Source organism: Dermacentor variabilis, chromosome 10 (assembly GCF_050947875.1).
Source record: "Dermacentor variabilis isolate Ectoservices chromosome 10, ASM5094787v1, whole genome shotgun sequence".
Lineage (NCBI taxonomy): Eukaryota > Metazoa > Arthropoda > Arachnida > Ixodida > Ixodidae > Dermacentor > Dermacentor variabilis.
In genome coordinates this window covers 55,413,717-55,428,771 of record NC_134577.1, presented here as the reverse complement: position 1 = coordinate 55,428,771, position 15,055 = coordinate 55,413,717, and positions in this window count along the sequence as shown.

The following is a 15,055-nucleotide window of genomic DNA, read 5'->3' as shown; positions in this document are numbered from 1 at the left end:
TAGATCACCTGGGGTTCATTAACGTGCACCTAAATCTAAGTACATGGGTGTTTTCGCATTTCGACCCCATCGAAATGCGGCCGCCGTGGCCGGGATTCGATCCCGCGACCTCGTGCTCAGCAGCCTAACACCATAGCCACTGAGCAACCGCGGCGGGTGCACAGAACCTTGGCTGTCATTACGACGGAAAGCGCACCCGGCATCGTCGCACAGCCGTCCTGACGTCAGCCTTCTATGAAACAATTTTTAACAGTTTGTTCTTGTTTAAGCACTGACGAAAGCTACACAAGATCCAACGTCTCTTCGCGTGGCTATATTGCCGTGCGGTCTCTCGCGCATTGATTGTAACTGGTAAAATACTGCCACTAGTGTTCTTAATCACCGATACACTCGAGTTAAGTCGAGCAAATTTGCCTTCCCTTTTGCAACCCTGGATCCGTGTCTCTCGCGTGTTTGTTCCCGAGATATGTGCTTCGAACGCAGCCTCACCGAGGAAAGTCATTTGTACTTTTACTAGAACATTTAAACTGCGTGAACTGCTCGGGAACGCAAATGTTGGCGCGGTTAAGTGCGCGTTTGTGTATGAGCAAGGGTGTGCCTGTGTTTGTGAACATTAGATCGGTTGTCACTATATTCTTTTCTCCATACTTCGACTGAAACGTTGTCGAAGTTCGAGGAAGATCAGTGATTGAAGAGGAGTGCCCGGTGCTGTCTAAAAGCACCATCTTCTTGGACGTGGATAACCAAGATTTATGTTTAAGCAACTTGGCAAAGTTCTTTTTTTTTCTGAAATTCCTCCATCTTTTTTTTTAGTTAAGTTATTTCATAGCCTACTCCTGTATCTGTTTTGAAATTTGAATTGAATTCTGGGGTGTAACATGGCAAAAGCACGATTTGAGTATGAGTCATGCCGTAGTGGGGGACTCCGCAGTAATCTTGACCATCAGAAGATCGTCAACGAGCCCCAAAGGCGAGGGGCAAGGGCGTTTTGGTATTTCGCTATTTCGCTCCCATCAAAATACGGCTGCCGCGACCGGGATTTGATCCCGCTACCCCGTGCTTAGCAGCGCAACACCGTAGCCGCTAAACCACTGCGGCGGGTGATGTCTATTTTAAGTAAACAAGTGTTAACAAGGTTTTGGAAGCCTCGAATAAATTCTGCTTAGCATTAATTTTACCGACGTTTCAGTCGACGTTAGACTCCGTTCAAGAAAGCTTTAACGCACAATCGGAAGTTTTTACATAAATTTAACGTTAGATTAGCGAATTGCAGTTTTGCTTCATTTCCACTGCTTTTTTTGCTAGCAGTTGTGATGACGTATGCATTTCTTTTCTTTTCCGTCGCCGTACGTGTGCTGCCACTTCTCGACTGCTTCCTAGAAACAAGCATTCATTCAACGCACAACCACTTTCACGCGTCGAGAAAAAGGCGGCGCAGCGAACAAGAGCACAATTTGGCCGTGAAAGCGGACCCTAACGCAGGGGGTCAACTCTCGTCAAGCGGATTATAGAGACGCCGGAGGATGGAGGCATCGAGTTTCGTCCTTGAATCCGACCCGGCTTTATTGGACAAAGAGGGTCCCCTGACGAGACGTCAGTGGGTGTTTTTGGTTCTTCTCAGTTGCAGACGGACCTCTGTCTCGCTCTGTCGCCTTCTTAATCTTGTGTGGGTGTCACCCGCCTTGCCGCATGCTTCGGGCGTTGAGCCTTCAGTAGGGTGTATTTCGTAGACTCATGGGACGTGCATGAAATTTCGTTCAAAGAACGTGTTTCTACACAAATAAGAAAAAAAAAGGAAGAAACAAGAACCGCGCATCGGGACAGAAAGGAAGCAGATATATTGTGCGCCGTCACAACGAAGACTATTGCGAAACCACGCCTTATACTGGCGAGATCCTCAAAGTTCCAACGCATCGCTTCAAAGCTACCGAACGATGATAAGGACTATGATGCTTGCTGATGGCGTCGCCTTTTAAACGGGCGGTAACAAATGGTAATCTGTGATATTTAGGTTTTCTTTTCAAATGTCTACTGCATGCATTCTTGCATTTTGCCTATTCCGGCATGTTAACTGCCGCCCTATGTTTTCCTTAACTTTTTCAAGAAAACTCCAGTTGCTCCTTGCTTATCTCGACCGTTGACAACGCTCACATTAATATTCAAGCCTAGGCTGTGGACGTTCCTTGCGGTTTGGACTGGGTACATATTTCTACATTCATTGCAATGTGACTGTGTCATGCCCGAGCAGACTTGTGCGATCCGCCGCCACTTGGTGTTCTCTGCGCTCCTGCAGCACATTCGAAGGCATGCACAAAAGTAGGCGTATGCAGGAGCGAACAGGACAGAGCTCAAACGGCACCAGCAGAGTGTTTTTCCCCAGGAATCGCCACATTGCCAGACCTAGAATACAAACGTTTGGCAGCCATAATCTTAGTTGATTGCGCTGTATTACGTACTATTGCTGTTTGGCAGTAAAAGGACACTTACGAGCCATGGTAATTTTCCGGACCGAAACGTACACCGCCGGTTGTGAAGAGATGATTATTGCAGACGATTATCGCGTACAATTTTACAATATAGAATTGTGAGAGTATGGAAAATTACGCATAAGTACATCACTTGACAAAATTACTCAATGTCCATCGGCTCACAGATTGTAGTTTCGACCATATCTTCACGGGTGACATCACCAGGGGCTTCACTGGTGGACTCCCCTGTGGTATCGATGACACCAATGCACTCTAGTGGAGCAACCCAGGTGCTCTATGCCTTGGAGTTACTTAACTACACATTGTTTCATCGGTACTCTAGTGGCTCTGACTGTCACAGTGATTACTATGGGGACTTTTGATAACATAAGTGCGCCACAAATGAAGCCCTAGGCCACTATTTGAGATGCTGTTTTAGACTGCATTCCTTCTGCATTGGCCCACGAAAACAGGCACGCACCCAGCGGAAAAAACAATCCTTGAAAAAAAAAATTCAAGAATGGTTCGCTTTCAAATTTAGTCTGCACGTCGTTTGTACATTTGATCTTGCCGAAGAAAGCAATAGGTATAGTCAATACAGGCTTTGCGTTCCGTATGCTACTACTGTTGTTTTGCGCGAATTCTTGGCAAGCACACAATGCTGTATTTTTTGTTACAGCGAAAGCGGTATATGACTAACCTTCCGTAGTTTTTTCGGCGTCCGGTGGCAGATTCAGATTTAGCGATTTCTAAACAACCCACACGAGTGCAGTGCGGCGGCACAGATGTCAACATGCGGAACAGATTGGAACGTCCGCCGTGAACAATGGCGTGACGTCAAGGCTATCGCAGTATATAAGCAGGAGAGGTCATCATCATCATCATAATCAGCCCGGTTACGCCCACTGCAGGGCAAAGGCCTCTCCGATACTTCTCCAACTACCCCAGTCACGTATTAATAGTGGCCATGTCGTCCCTGCAAACTTCTTAAACTCATCCGCCGCCCTAACTTTCTGCCACCCCCTGCTACGCGTCCCTTCCCTTGGAATTCAGTCCACAACCCTTAATGACCATCGGTTATCTTCCCTCCTCATTACATGTCATGCCCACGCCCCCCCCCCCCCCCCCATTTCTTTTTCTTGATTTCAACTAAGATGTCATTAACTCGCGTTTGTTCCCTCACCCAATCTGCTCATCTATTATCCCTTAAGAGGAAGCTTTAGCTCGGGTGCTCCTATCTAAATACATGTAAAAGGAGAATTCGTTTTTCTCGGCAACCACTGCACCAAATTTGACGAGGTTTGTTGCATTTAAAAGACAAACTTAAAATCTAGTGACTGTTGGTTTCGAATTTTTGAGTTAGATTGTCAATTTTTTATTAAAAATTGGCAAAAATCGAAAATTTTCAAAAAACGAAACTATCAAGTTTACAACTCTGTAACTCAACAACGAAAAATGATAATACAATTCTGTGAATTGCATCTAATAGTACACCTAAAGCGGACAAAATTGATATGTTACACATGAATATAAAAAATTTAATAATAGAGAAATACAACTTTTGCAAAACCGTTGTAACCAACGTAACAAATTCACGTAAGATGTAAAATGACATATTGAATTTGTCCGCTTTGAATGATCTAAAGGATGCCGTTTACAGAACCGCGATATCGGTTTTTTATGCAGAGCTATGAATTTATAAACTTCGTGCTTCTATTTTTTTTCAAACGGTCAAATATTTGAAAATCGTTTTAAGAAAATTCATACCCTAAATCGAAATTCCGCTTCCAACAGTCACTAGAATTTAACTTTCTCTTTCAAATGCGACAAATTTCATCAAAATCGGTCCAGGGGTTATCTCATAAAAACGTTTTTGCGTTTTACATGTATTTGAATAGGCCGCGTCGGAGTTGGGCCCGAGCTAAAGCTTCCTCTTAACGTTGCACACATCATTCTTCACTCCATAGCTCGTTGCGTCGTCCTCAATTTGAGTAGAACCGTTTTCGTAAGCCTACAGCTTTCTGCACCATACGTGAGTACTGGCAAGACACAGCTGTTTTACACTTTCCTCTTGAGGGATAATGGCAACCTGCTGTTCACGATTTGGGAATGCCTGCCGAACGCACCCCTGCCCATTCTTATTCTTCTGAATGTTTCAGTCTCATGATCCGGACCCGCGGTCACTACCTGCCCTAAGTAGATGAATTCCCCCACCACTTACAATGCCTCGTTCCTGCCGTAAACTGCTCTTCTCTTCCGAGACTGATAAACATTACTTTATTTTCTACAGATTAACTTTTAGCCCAACCCTTCTGCTTTGCCTCTCTAGGTCAGTGAGCATGCATTGCAATTGGTACCCTGAATTACTAAGCAAGGCAATATCATAAGCGAATCGCAAGTTACTAAGGTATGCTCCATTAACCTTTATCCCCGATTTTTTCCCAATCCAGGCCTCTCAATACCTCCTGTAAACACGCTGTGAATAGCATTGGAGAGATCGTATCTCCCTGCCTCACGCCTTTCTTTATTGGGATTTTGTTGCTTTCTTTATGGAGGACTACGGTGGCTGTGGAGCCGCTATAGATATATTTCAGTATTTTTATATACGGCTCGTCTACACCCTGATTCCGTAATGCTTCCATGACTGATGAGGTTTCGACTGAATAAAACGCTTTCTCGTAATCAATGAAAGCTATATATAATGGTTGGTTATATTCTGCACATTTCTCTGTCACCTGATTGATAGTGGGAATATGCTCTATTGCTGAGTAGCCTTTACGGAATCCTGCCTGGTCCTTTGGTTGACAGAAGTCTAAGGTATTCCTGATACCATTTGCGATTACCTTAGTGAATACTTTGTAAGCAACGGACAGTAAGCTGATCGGTCTAAAATTTTTCAAGTCTTTGGCGTCCCCTTTCTTATGGATTAGGATTATGTTAGCGTTCTTCCAAGATTCTGGTACGCTCGAAGTCATGAGGCATTGCGTATAGAGGGCGGCCAGTTTTTCTAGAACAATCTGCCCACCATCCTTCAACAAATCTGCTGTTACCTGATCTTCCCCAGTTGCCTTCCCCCTTTGCATAGCTCCCAAGGCTTTCTTTACTTCTTCCGGCGTTACTTGTGGGATTTCAAATTCCTCTAGACTATTCTCTCTTCCATTATTGTCGTGGGTGCCACTGGTGCTGTACAAATCTCTATAGAACTCCTCAGCCACTTAAACTATCTCATCCATATTAGTAATGATATTGCCGGCTTTGTCTCTTAACGCATACATCTGATTCTTGCCTATTAATTCCGAGTTTCTTCTTTACTGCTTTCGGGCTTCCTCCGTTCCTCAGAGCATGTTCAATTCTATCAATATTATACTTCCTTATGTCAGCTGTCTTACGCTTGTTGATTAACTTGGAAAGTTCTGCCAGTTCTATTCCTGCTGTAGGGTTAGAGGCTTTCATGCATTGGCGCTTCTTGTTCAGATCTTTCGTCTCCTGCGATAGCTTACTGGCATCCTGTCTAACGGATTTACCACCGACTCTTATGGCACATTCCTTAATGATGCCCATAAGATTGCCGTTCATATCCTCTACACTAAGGTGCTCTTCCAGAGCTAAAGCCGAATACCTGTTCTGTAGCTTCATCCGGAATTCCTGTATTTTCCCTCTTACCGCTAATTCATTTATAGGCTTTTTATGTACCAGTTTCTTCCGTTCCTCCTCAAGTCGAAGCTAATTCGAGTTCTTACCATCCTATGGTAACTGCAGTCCACTTTGCCGAGCACGTCCACATCTTGTATGATGCCAGGGTTAGCGCAGAGTATAAAGTCTATTTCATTTGTAGTCTCGCCATTCGGATTCCTCCAAGTCCACTTTCGGCTATCCCGCTTGCAGAAGAAGGTATTCATTATCCGCATATTATTCTGTTCTGCAAACTCTACTAATAACTCTCCCCTGCTATTCCTAGAGCCTATGCCATATTCCCCCACTGACTTGTATCCAGCCTGCTTCTTGCCTAACATGGCATTGAAGTCGCCCATCAGTATATGGTATTTTGTTTTGACTTTACCCATCGCCGATTTCCCGTCTTCATAGAAGCTTTCGACTTCCTGGTCATCATGACTGGATGTAGGGGCGCCGACCTGTACGACCTTCAATTTGTACCTCTTATTAAGTTTGGCAACAAGGCCTGCCACCCTTTCGGTAATACTATAGAGTTCCTCTATGTTACCAGCTATATCCTTAATAATCAGGAATCCGACTCCTAGTTCTCGTCGCTCCGCTAAGCCGCGGTAGCACAGGAGGTGCCCGGTTTTTAGCACTGTATATGCTTCTTTTGTCCTCCTAACCTCACTGAGCCCTATCATGTCGCATTTACTTCCCTCTAATAGCACTGCTAGACTCGCCTCACTGGATAACGTTCTAGCGTTAAACATTGCCAGGTTCAGATTGCAATGGCTGCCTGTCCGGAACCAGGGATTCTTAAGAGGAAGCTTTAGCTCGAGTGCTCCTATCTAAATACATGTAAAAGGAGAATTCGTTTTTCTCAGCAACCACTGCACCAAATTTGACGAGGTTTGTTGCATTTAAAAGAAAAACTTAAAATCTAGTGATTGTTGGTTTCGAATTTTTGAGTTAGGTCGTCAATCTTTTATTAAAAATTGGCAAAAATCAAAAATTTTCAAAAAACGAAACTATCAAGTTTACAACTCTGTAACTCAACCACTAAATATTATAATACAATTCTGTGAATTGCATCTAAAAGTACATCCATAGCGGACAAAATTGATATGTTACACATGAATATAAAAAAATTTAATCATAGGGAAATACAACTTTCGTAAAACCGTTGTAACCAACGTAACAAATTCATGTAAAATGTAAAATGACATATTGAATTTGTCCGCTTTGAATGATCTAATGGATGCCGCTTACAGAACCGCGATATCAGTTCTTGATGCATAGCTATCAATTTGTAAACTTCGTGCTTCTATTTGAAAATCGTTTTAGGAAAATTCAAGCCCTAAATCGAAATTCCGCTTCCAACAGTCACTAGAATTTAACTTTCTCTTTCAAATGCAACAAATTTCATCAAAATCGGTCCTGGGGGTTATCTCATAAAAACGTTTTTGCGTTTTACAGGTATTTGAATAGGCCGCGTCGGAGTTGGGCCCGAGCTAAAGCTTCCTCTTAACACCGTCTGCTGCGTCGCAGGTCTGAGCGCCGCCGTGGTCAGTTGCTTCGCAGCTGCTGGGGACTGAGGGCCGGGGTTTGATTGTTGTATTCATATAGGAGGTTGTGACCGAGTACTGCACCAGGGTGGCCAATCCTGCTCTGGTGAGGGAGTGCATTACCGATTCTGGTCACCGGGATCTAGGCCGCACTCCAAGCCTGTTTATGCAATTTTATGAACACGCATATTTTTTTTAATCCGGTGGGAATTTGCGTGGCACCGGGATTTGAACCACGGTCGTCTTGCACGCGAGGCAGCTGCCCTACCTCAACGCCACCGCTGCTTCTCTTTTTTGAGCCTTCATTTGTTTATTTTTTTTCGTGGATATCTTTTTTATTCTGCGACTTCCTTCTTTTTCCTTTCTGTTTTTTAAACATTGCATGTACCATGAGCTGAAGAGTTCTTTTACAGCTTTTCTAACACACACACACACACATACAGATACCCAGGGAATCACACATCTATATAAGTAGTCGTCTTTGCTGCAGGCGCTTCTGCCACACCTGCCATCTCTTGCTGAACTCATCTTCGCCGCCGAGCAGTGAACTTGTATATTTGCATATACAAGTTCGTAGACAAGCACCACAAAAGTGCGTCCACGCAGCTTTCGCGTTTTCATGAGCTAGGACGTAGTGAGTTCGTGATCTCCAAATTGCATACAAACCTAGCAATAACAGGGTTTCAACACTGTTGTCTTTGTCATCTTCCAGTGTCCGAAATCTTATGTTATGCTAATTTGGGTATATCTGCACGTCAAACATAATTCGTGTGTTGCGCCAGAAGTGTACTGCGTTTGTGCAAAACAAAAATACGTGCTGCAACGATTCCGGATAGGGGCAGAGGGGGCAGGCCGTTGACCAAGGCACGTAAAAACCCTTGTTACGTAGCCATGTTTTTGCAGGTAAAACTTCGACGTGTAACCTAACAAAGAAATCCTTAATCGCTGTTTTTTACAGGATATTTATGTAGACGCTTGAAAACGTCAGACTCCAGCTGGCTTCCAGCTCGAGACCAATATAGTGGTGGTGGGAAAAGCATATCTATAGTGCTCCAGTAGAGGCCCTTCCGTATTACATTTTTTGGGTACTCTTGAGAAAGACGCTGCTCGAAGAAGCGAGCTGCCTACTCCACCTCCCTGTAGGATCTTAGGGAGCGGGCTCGTGGGACTCCCTGGGCACCATCGATCCACTCGCCTAAGTACCCCCTCCTAATTGTTTGAAAGAATGACGTGTAATATGATGGGCCTGGTTTTTGAAAAAAAAAAGTACCTGTGAACTTTGAGTTTTACCTCTACGTTTACCAGCCCTAGGCCTCCTTCTGCCTTAGTTAAAAATAAATTACTGCGCCTCATGCGCTCAAACCGTGACACCCAAATATACGTTCCGCAAAATCTGTGTACTCGATTCACCTGAGCCGGCAAACAGGGTATCACCTGCGCTGAGTACCATATAGCTGGAAAGCACACAGTGTCACATTCAAAGGCTCTGTTCATAAGCGGGACCATTCTCCCGTGCCACTGTCGCACTTTTGCCGCGAGAGTAGCACTTCGAATTGGATTTTCTCCATTCTGTAGGTTGGCAATATCGGAACAGACACCGAGGTAGCTGCTGATTTCAGACGTCCACTTCACCTCTAGGAAAGTGGTTGGTTTTAAGTCCTATGCACCTTGCCATGCACCCGCGCACTTTTCTCGATTCACTTTAGCACCAGAAACTTTACAGAAGTCCATGACATGCTGCACTCCTTGGCGGATTTCCTCTCTAGAGGCACCCACAAGCGTAAGGTTGTCGGCATAGGCGAGGAATTTCAGAGGAATATCTGCGAAACTGAAGCCTGTTATGCCGCTGTCGTTCAGAACTGTTCGGCGCAGGGGTTCCAAGTACAGAGCAAAAAGAAATGGTGACATGGGGCATCCTTGCCTAACGGACCTGTTGACCTCTAGGCCACCGCTGCGCCTACTGCAGGAGAGGTATCGGCGCAAAAAATACCTGCGTTATCGATTGGGCGGACACGTATAGTTCGTACACAGAGAGAAGAAGATGCGTACGAGGATTGGCGGAGGGAAAAGCAAGGAGAGTGTAAACGGCGCCGGTGCTAAACGACTTTCGACGAAGAACGTTCCCGCGATGCTGAAAGAAAACGACAATCGCGAGCCCGGGAACCTCCGAAAGAGCAAGGACGCCAGAGTCGCAACGCAAAAAAATTACTACCATTCCACTCCGTAAAGATGGAATGGCACCGAAAGCACTTTGCTTTTCGTTTGAGAGCTTTGAATGTCGTCAGCTTTCGCTGCCATTCCGTCTTCACAGAGTGGAATGGTTGTCACTCTTTTTCCTTGGCATGCAAGCTTTTTTTTTCGGAAACTGCTGCTCTATTTTATCTGTTTTCATTATTTTATTTTCATGCCAACGACGGCAGTGCTTTAGGTGAACGACAATTCCCAAGACATCATTGGCATATTTTTTGAAACCGAAAAGCCGAGCCCTTGGGAACCCCCGATTATTCTGACTATACGAATATTATCCTCAGGTGAATTTCTCTCGGTAATATGTCGCAAAAGTTCGGATGATGCATGCAGAAAGACTAGCATATACAATACAAAAATATATAAATGCGCAATTCTCCCTTGTATTTCGTGGTATCCACGAAAGAGTCATACGGTACCTCGGACCTCCCTCCACATCTGCAAATGTGGCCTTCGCCGCACTTCCATTCCATTTGTGCGCAGTACACGGCGGGGAGATGCTCCACACACCCCTGCTTTTCCTGTCATGGGGCAGACCCGACGCCCATATGCTCCGGGGCCTAGCGAGTGCATCATCTCAGCAAGACCGACTCTGTGCCGACTTACTGCGCGGATATCCACTGAAATATGCAGCAACGACTGATTTAGCCTTCTTTGCTCCGTTTCGCTTGAGCAGGGCTTCCGTGCGCTCTGTCTTTCTTTCTTTTGTTGATTCAGCCACGCCCGGTTCCTCGACTTCGTTATGCTGCAAGGCCCGGTGCTGTGTCCGATGTGAATCTCCTTCCAGCTCAAGCGTCCGCGCAAGATGTCTGATATCCTGCGCAAGTTAGGCGCCCATCTAGTTTGATGGAAGCCGGGGGCCTGTAGCCTACCCTCGTGGCCGTTGTAGGAACTAGGAGCGAAATCACTCGGCTCACTTTGTAATGCGATTGTCACGAAAAGTCGCTCAGCGGAAATCAGTTACTGAACATTTGATTTTCCGACATCTAGTCCCAGGATAAATAGAGAATGAAGCAAGAAGTACCCTTTGAACCAGAAGCTAGAGTGACTGTAAGTATACACTGAGCTGCAATTCTAGATGCATGAATCGGCAATGACAGCCCACCTTATTATTGCAGTATGGCAATGAATACAGTATAGAACGTACAGTTTCACGTTGCCCTGCCAAGTGCGAGCGGCTGTCGTAAACAAAATATATATTTGATTAAGCTAACGGCGTGAAGATAGGACTTGGACAACAAAAGAAGAAAAACAGCAACATGGCGTCTACGTAATATATGCTCTGTTACAGTTGCTCTAAAGTAGCAGCACCTCTTCACATGCGCTATGATTATTGGAGTAGTCGTTTCGGCTCTTTCGCTGTAATTAAACAGACAAAAAAAATAGCACGCAATACATTTTCATACGTATTACCATCGCCGTGGCAATGATACGCACCTGATCGTAAGCTTACTTCGATGATGATACTAAGGTGCAGTTGTACAAAAACTAGAATAATTACCGCCAGCTACTTCAGCAATTACAGTGCACATAGACCTGTTATCAACTGAATTCACCTGTTATTCACTAAGTTGTCAAATATACGTTGCAAGGAACACAGCAGTGCAGTAAGAGGTCTCATATTAATTACTATAGGTAAGGAATCTTCTCTTAGCGCGTGTATCTGAAAAATTTTGCTATAGGGTGAGCAGCATCAGATAACTTATCATACGCTAAAATCATATGAAGTACAACAACGACAATAAAATCAGAAATGTAACATTACACGGCATATTTGTCGATGCTACTCCTGGATGCTTGCCTTGGATTTTTCCGGCCTTATTTTTGCCCTGGAGCATGCTGATCGAGTGAAATATTTAAGGGTATTTCAATATTCAGCCATAATTTACACACAGCCTTTTCTGGCTTTGAGCGACATAAAGTTGTCTCCTAGTCTTCCAGGATACAGCGTCATGCGACTGAAAAACATGAACTGTAAGCCAGAGAAGAATTTGTAAGCCTACAATGTCCCCCCCCCCCTTTTTCAACACTGGTATGTAAACCCAGATCAAATTTAACCGCAGTAATCTTCATTCGTCAAATTTATTTGTTTTTAAGGAACAGTTGGCTGTGAATGTGGGAGGATCAGCCTTGCATATGCGCTGGTGTCCTTGTTTCTGCGGAGTCTTTGCCAGGCAGGTCATTGGTGTATTCTTGTCCGACCTTTGAGGGCAACACAACAGAGTAGAGCTGCACAAACCGGTTTACCTTCAATTGGCGTCCATTGTGGTGAGCGTGATATAGCTCGGAAATTGTGTGCGGCGATCGTAACCGGCTTTGGTTGCGTTTCTGTCTAACATCTCTTTTTTGTTTTTACTTTCGTCGCGTATTGCCACTTACCGCTTCCCCGTTACCCTGTGTGGGGTATAAAACCGCAATGTAGATTCTCCATTACAGCCCTACTTTACTCCTTCCTGCCCTATCTACTTCTTGTATATAGTACACATAATCGCGTGAGCCGGGTATGGACTGGTAGTGAATGTTTCACATCTAAGTAGGCCGCTGTAACTACAGCTCACTAAAAATTACGAAAGAAGACCCGCGAACGAGGGTCTCACCGCCCGGCTGCAAAAGGAACCTTCGACCGTACCGGTGCTATGTGCTGTCTATCGGGGAAAAAGAAAGTCAGGATCTTTATTGCACGCATAGACGTTCTACTCAGTGCAGGAAAGAAAGAGGAATAAAACGGAGCTACGAGAATCAAACGCAAAGGAGGCAGATGGCCTCAGAACGGATCGATCTCTCTTTTCCCTGCAGGCTTGCCTGGACAGCCGCAGCAATCACGTCTCGCACTCACCTCATCCATTGACCCATACCCTGCGGTGGCTCCGTAACCCCTTTCGTCTCTTGTTTTATTCCTCGTATACTGCCGCTAATGTTGTATATGGTTCTCTTTTTGTGCGGCTCGTGAGCGTATCTGTTCACTGGAGTGGTCTGTCTAATCTCGTTGCCACGACGCCGAAGAAAAAATGCCTAGTGAGATGACTAGCGGCGTACCTCATGAACGTTACGTAACTACGCGCATTGTCTGAACCGAACTCTTGCCGGTGGCGGTCAATCACCAGCAGGCTAGACACGACCAACCTCATGGCAAACGGCCGAACACATCTTGGTGTTCCTCTAGCGCTAAGGGGCGTGTCGATTTGCTGACTTTGTGTAGTTCCACGTGGTCGCGTTCGACGTAACTATGCTATTTATATTGCTTTTTCGTAGATGTGTCTATAGGTGAAATACGATCCAACAAGCACTGTCGTCTAGATTAGAACTAATTCTGTTTGACCCGAAGGCGCTCAAGCTAAGGTTTCTGGTACCACTTTCTACCTGCTCTGCATTACGTTCATGTAATTATATAACCTTAAAAAATAAGGTAACTGAATTGCGCTATTTTCCATCACAAAAATGCACAGTGGGTTACGGGGGATATTCTTCCTGCATCCTGATGGCACCGTTAAAAATGAAATGTGCCGTCAAAAGGTTTCTACGGTACGCTTGCTGACCCCCAGTACTTTTACTGTACATGGTGCTGCCAACCACGTGACAGGTTGCAGTGGAACAAATGTTTTCTGCTCGTACTAATGCATGTACTATTAGAAAATCTTAGTAATTTAAACCTTGAAATTAGCTGATGAGCTGGGGGTCTGTGAACTGCAAAAGAAAAGCTGTTTTCGAAACGTGAAGATCGGCAAATATTGTAGAACACTCGTGCATGTGTGAAAAAGAACTAGCTCTTGAATAGTTATTTGAACGGATTTATTAGACACCGGGAAAATGAGTTTCATTTCCCTTCCATTTTCTCGACACATCGTTCTTGTTCAATACCTTGAGATAGTAGCGCAGTTTTGAGGACGTACAGCCTTTGTCGAAATTATGCGGGCTATTCCGTGCCTTCATCATATATGTCGCTTGGCTGTGTGCTGTGGTTCCCATGACGCTCACACTCCAGACCTTTTGAAGTTGGGCACGAGAGATGTTTATGTTGACAACAGCGTTAAAACTAATGGCGCGCATCTGTGTTGTCGCGACGAGTTTCATCATGTGTGCGTGAATTAAGTCTTTAGTCTGTTAAGCTTCTCCTTTACCTATTTCGCTTTCTATTGCCTCCTATGTCGGCTAACTAACGAAGCATCGGACTTGTGAACCTATCCTTTTCGTTTATGCCGCTCTCTTTTAAAGCCGTATGCTAGACAAGAACGTCAGTGCTGCATGATGCTCTCTAACATTACGAATATTAACGTTCTGTTGAATGAAAAGAAGGAATGAATGAATGGTCCTTCTAAATACCATTCTTATTAAAGGTAAATAGAAGCAAAAGTAGAACAATAAGAAATCTTGGCAATTGCAGGTACGCCCTCGCTGTACAGTAGTCTTTGGTGAACTACGGTTGCGCCTGCATCCTTGTTCTGGCCTGAATAACTCAGCCCATGGAGTGGTAGAGAGCGCCACACGTGGCCATAGCAGCAAACGGGCAACATCCGTTAAACTGCAGACGTCAGGTAGCACGGAATCGTACGAGGGGGCAAACGACCAATACAGCATATTCAGCAATTCGGCATATTCCCGCATATGAGCGTTACTAGCACGTGAATGTATTTTACAATTATACATCCAAGGTACTAGGCGAGTCGAGAACCTCGTTCTGCAAGTAAGTGAGAAGAATCGAGGGAATCGATCGCCTCGATCAGAATTCGAGAAGCTCGCTGGTCTTGTTCTTGCTCTCGGAATTCAAACTGGGGGCAGGCATTCGTTAATCGGTTTGGCACGAAGCAGGATATTAGCGATAAGTTTCGTTCTTTCAAGAATCTAGCGTTCAATAAGTTTAACTTAGCCATATGGCAAGGTAAAAGGGGTGGAAATTACTTTTTTTGGTCAACAACGAACCAGTGTTGCAACGAAGTTCTGGCAAGAGCAATAGGAAAGCTAATTGCGATGGTCATTGGCAATTGGTTTTTCTCTCTTAGTTTAGAGAACAATATAATTATTTTCATTCGCCTTCTTAAGAGCAGATAGTATTCATCACAGGCAATTATTGCTGCAAATAGCAGTTCGATCCCTTCAACGGCATCACTCGTTCTACGCAGT